The sequence below is a fragment of the Acomys minous genome (assembly GCF_964271855.1).
Source record: "Acomys minous genome assembly, chromosome: 16".
NCBI lineage: Eukaryota > Metazoa > Chordata > Mammalia > Rodentia > Muridae > Acomys > Acomys minous.
The window spans coordinates 8,783,578-8,789,577 of NC_140498.1; positions in this window are offsets into that span (position 1 = coordinate 8,783,578).

The window sequence follows — 6,000 nt, forward strand, 5'->3', positions numbered from 1 at the left end:
GAAACATCTGCTGCTTTAATAATTTTACCTCTTAATTAAAGCACACGAGAAGGGCAGCCCAACATCGTTATGACCCTGGACAAATCACAGTTTAGCCGTATAGATCGGAGACCGCATCCGCCTTGGTCGGGCGCGAATGAGGATACACAGGTGTGCTGCTCACCCAACACATGAGCTCCCCGCTGAGATAAAGTAAATGTGGGTTCATGCATCCCCCTCCCGTTGACATGATGGACCATTTTGGAAACACTTTGTTTTTGCAGTTTTATTGATCCTCCTCTGATGCAGCTTCCTTTAAGCTTTTGTACCCTGAGGCATTGTTGGTCAAGCAGTTAATGACCTATAAATAAACACTTTAGGGCACTAGGGGAGATGCTTTTTAAAGGCACCCCACTGGTAATCCTTTTGTACTGCAAAGAACCCTTTTGTAATGGCAACAGAGATCCTTTAATTGAACCACTTGGTAAATTCAGGTTCTTATTTCACTTTTCACACACAATATCAAAGCCACGGTGTATGGAAATGTCTACTCAACATGTAAACAGTAAGCACTAAATGAACAGTAGGCGATGCTATTATTTTTTTCATTCACAGTGCCCCCACATTTTGTTTTGGACTCAGATCACTTGTACTGCTTGCCCAGCCATTCTGGATTTGAGTCTCCATCTCCTTCCCTTCAGCCTCTAATCTCTCCTGAGTCTAGCATGCTTTATATTTCTTTGACTTGGCTGTCCACATAGCTGTCTTAAATTGGGTTCTGCACCTCAGGAAGCTGCCATGACACTGAATGTAGAAGCAAGACTCATCATCTTTGTTTGTTTGTTTGTTTGCTTGCTTGCTTGCTTGTTTACACAACCAGTTCTTATAAGTATCATTGTTCACCGGGAAAGCACAGCCGTTCTGGGGGGTGAACGGCACTGCACAAGGCACTTCCCTTTCTTCAAGGAGAGTGGAGGCAAGTAAAAGTGTATTTAAGTATCAGGCTCAATAAAATGTTATTATTAAATACTATCCATGCAGTAGAATAAAGCTGGGAACTGGCATGGGGAAGCCATATGAAGTAGTGTCAGTGAGAGCAGCATCTCCAATGGCCCGAGTCAGATCCTTGGGACACACAGGATAAGAGGAAGTAATTAGCTCTCATGAGTTGTCCCATGGCCTCCACATATGCACAGTGGCATGTGCACACATGCACAGATATGTTTAAAGGTAATGTTATCATTATCACCAGTAATAATAATAGATTGATCCCTACTCTTAGACTCTTAGTTTATGGGTATATTTGCTACTAACGTGTGCTTATTAAAGACAACATATTTAGTTTTTAGATGCAGTTAGTCTGAGTTTCTTTGCTGATGAATCAAGGCCATTTATATTTAAGGTTATTTTTGAGAGGTGTTTAGTAATCCCTGTGACTTTGTTGCATGTGTTTTCTGGCTAATTGGATTCTTCATTGTTTGTTTCTTTAGTTTTGGATATTTATTGTCTTGGGAACAATGGATTTCTTCCTTCTCTCTCTCTCTCTCTCTCTCTCTCTCTCTCTCTCTCTCTCTCTCTCTCTCTCTCCTCTCATCCATTCCTCTTGTGAATTGCTTTATTTCCTGATACTTTTTCTTGCCTCTCCATGAATAGTATTCCTTTAAGTGTCTTCTGCAGCATGCTGGCGTGGTGGTCAAGAACTGTTTCAGCCTAGCTTATCCTGAAACTTTCCATGCTTTCCTAATCTTAGAATTACAGATAAGAAATCTGATGTATTTTTCTTTGTAAGTGAGTTGGTATTTTCCCTCTTATATTCCCTCTCTCTCTCTCTCTCTCTCTCTCTCTCTCTCTCTCTCTCTCCTTCTCTCCCTCCCTCCCTCCCTCCCTACCCCTCCCTTCCTCCCTTTCTTTCTTTCATCATGGTCTCTCTATGTACCCCTGGTTGGCCTGAAATTCACTCTGTAGACCAGGTTAGCCTCAAACTCACATGATTCTCCTGCCTCTACCTCCCAAGTGCTGGGATTAAAAACGTGTGTCACCACACCCAGCTTATTATTATTTCTTTGCTTTGTGTTTTTGGTATCTTGACTATAATAATGAAGAGGGGTTTTTTTTTGGTTAGTTTTGGGTTTTTTGTTTGTTTGTTTGTTTGTTTGAACATACCTATGTGAGGTTCCAAACACCTCTTGCACCTAGATGCCTTTGTCTTTGTCTTTCTCTTCATTTGGGAACATTTACACTGTAATTTCTTTTTTTTTTTTAATTATTTTTAAAAATTATTAAATTTCACTCCTGCCAACTCTGTAGCAGAACACCTGCTGTGGTCTATCTTTCCTCTCTGACCCCATCTCCAATTGACAACGAAGATCCTCTCCTTCAGCCTTCCTTCCCCCAACTCATTGCAGTATCCCAGCCTCCAACACCAGGAGGCATTCCCCATGAACACAGAAGCAGAGCAGGCCAGGGAAACAGGGAAGCTAACTGAAGGCCTTGGCCACGCCCTCCTCTCCTCCAGACCCAACCCTCCACTCTCATCCCAACCTCAGCCACAGGACACCTGCTGCAGCCTCCCTTCCCCCTCTGCCTACATCTCCTGAGGATCTCACAGAACCTCCCTTCCTAACTTTTCCTTTTCCCTCCCTGCCAACACACAGGCTACTCTTAGACCTTCTAGCATTCAGAAAACTCTTTCTTAGGCCTCCAACATTTATAACTTGCATGTATCAACCTTGAAACACCTTGGAACGCTTTCTCAGCCCTTCTAACTTGCATGTATCAACCTTAAAACACCATCTTTGACGCTTTAAGCAATAGATGAAATTGCTGTAAGCAGTCACTGTCATTTAGCTAAAAGAATGGGAAGCCTGTTTACCTGAGGTCTGTGAGTAAGGCAAACCTGTTTGTCCTTCTAAATAAGAGGTCTAGTATCTAGTAGTTTAACTAGCTAATGAGTTGGCCAATGGACTAATACGGTAGATTACTTTAGGCTAAGGAGCTAATGGTCTGTTTTCTAGTTATCAAGCTAACATTATCTTAGCCACCAATGTGATCAGAGGCCTGAGAAGGATAAATTGCAACCTAAAGGGATCTATGTGTTAATAAAAATGACAGAGATGACTAGTTAGCCACATACCCGCAAATAGACAGTGTCCCCGTTGTCTCCTGTAGCAGCATGGCGCCATGGACAGAGACAGTCTGGTCTCAGGCACAGAGGACAGGAGGCTGTTTCTGTGGAAGGTGAATGTGGAAGAGACTGACTTCACCTTGTGTTCAGCAACATGAGACAATGACTCTCCAGGTGTCCAGTTTGTCCACAGGCTGGGCCATAGCAGAGAGTGAAAGTGGCCAGAAAACACAATACAGGCTTGAAGTCACCTACCATTGTGTCCAAGTCTTCTGAGACCGTGGGAACTACTGTTATGATCTGGGAATCTCTGTTTTTTATAATACATTTACACATGTTAAATGTCCTATTCAGCAGATCTCTGACAAGTTTGAGTGTTAGCATATTTGAGTTAAGCGATCCTTGTGTCTAGTTATCTGTTCTAAATTATACTTTGTAAACATAAAATAGAATGTTATGATCTCATTCTATGTTTGACTTCGAAATGTAATTGATCACATATCATGACTGAAAATACATTTTTGAACATGTTAAAGGGTTTGATCATTTATAATACCTTAATAATTAAAGCTAGGAGTTTAGGTTTTGTCCTTGTTAAGTTCAAGCCTTAAAAACATAAACACAGAGAGCAGAACAGTTTCCTGTATAATTAATAACATCACATTTAGAATTTCAGCTAAACATATTTTAAGACAGTGATTTACATTTTAACATTGTAAACAAATGAATGTTAATACAGTGGAACATTATAGAAAATTTAAAAACCTATTACCCAGATATGGTTGAATCCAGGTTAGCTGGTGGCAGGAGGAATTGCATTTATTTACTTGTCTATGAATTAGTACAGACATAAGTTAGAAGCGAAAGCACTTGGATCAGGATAAAAACATACCCAGTAAACAATCGTATACCCGATAAGCAATTGTAAGTTTGTTTGTTTGTTTGTTTCGAGAGAAGAAAAGAAATCAGAGACAATTTTTATTTTTAGGAGTTGGAAACAATAGATGTAGAGAAAAGAAGTCAGGTATATTTGGTTCTGTCAGCCCACGAGTAACCAAGTTAGCAAAGCTGATAGTCGCTGGTCACCAAGTGGAGGTTAACTCTGCCCTTGGCCTTCCCTGGCCCACCTTTAGGCAAGGGGGGCTCAAGCAGTAGGGGCTGCGTGCATGTGCATATCCACTGAATCGATGGCATACCTGTGGTGAGAAAGGGGAGGGGTCAGGGCAGCAGTGGGGAACTTGTGGTCTCCTTGGAACAGTGCAAATGCACAAGCTAGCCATGAAGCAGGGAGTGGCATGGGGACAGCAGTGTATGTGAGAATGTGCTTATTAGGGCAGCAGCTAGATCTTGGCATCAGTAATTAGTATCAGAATACATAGCACCAGACCAACCCCCCCTCCAACATAGATTAGACAAGAAAACAAAGTCCTCTTGTCACGTAATAATCAAAATCACTGAATGAACAGAACAGAGAATGAATATTCAAAGCTGCAAGGGAAAAGACCATGTAAAAAATAAAGGTAGACCTATTAGAATTACACCTGACCTCACAAAAGAGATGCTAAAAGCCAAAAGGCCTAGAGGGATGTGCTGAAGATGATAAGAGACCACAGCTGCCAGCCCACACTACTATACCCAGAAAATTTTTCAATCAACATCAGTGGAGAAAGTAAGATATTCTATGATAACTTCAAATTTAAACAATATCTATCTATAAATCCAACCCTACAGAAAGTTCTATAATAAAAACTACATATATATATATATATATATATATATATATATATATATATATATACACACACACACACACACACACACACACACACACACACAGGAAAATATGGGAAATAAATAATCTCACACCAGCAAATTCAAAACACACACACAAACTCATATACCAACAACATACTCAACACAATAACAGGAATCAACAATCACTGGTCATTGATATCTCTCAATATTAATGGTCTTGATTCTCAAAAAAAAAAAAGCCAATATCAGCTTAAATGGAGAGAAACTCAAAGCAATTCCACTAAAAACAGGAACAAGACAAGGTTGTCCATCTCCTCATAACAGAATAACAGAATGGATGCCAAAACAGGATCCATCCTTCTGCTCCATCTAAGAAACACTCCGCAACACCAAGAATAGACATTAACTTAGGGTGAAGGTTTAGGAAAAGATATTCCAAGAAAATAGGCCTAAGAAGCAAGCTGATATAGCCATTTTAATAACTAACAAAATAGACTTCAAACCAAAACTAATAAAGAGATATTCATCAAGGGGAAATCCACCAACATGACATTTCAATTCCTAATATCTATGCCCCAAACACAAGAGCACCCAGGTTTCAAAACAAAATAAAAAAAAAACTCTACAAGAGCTTAAGTCACACATTGACCCTCACACACTGATAGTGGGAGATTTTAATACCCCACTATCACCAATGGACATGTCTTCCAGACAAAACCAAATAGAGAAATGCTATAGCTAACAGATGTTATGACTCAAATAGACCTAACATATATTTACAGAACATTTCACCTTAACACAAATGAATATGCCTTTTTCTCAGCACCTCATGGAGATATTTCCAAAATTTACCACATACTCAAACACAAAGTCAGTCTCAACATAAAAGAAAATTGAAATAGCATCCCACATCCTGTCTGACCACCATGGATTAAAGCTGGATATCAACAACATCAGAAACAACTCATGGAAACTGAACAACTCTCTATTGAATGAAAAATGAGTCAAAAAGAAATAAAGAAAGAAATTAAAGATTTTCTAGAATACATAGTATACTCAAAATTATTAAATACTATGAAAGCTGTTCTAAGAGGCAAGTTCATAGCACTAAGTATCTACATTTAAAAAATAATAATCTGGAT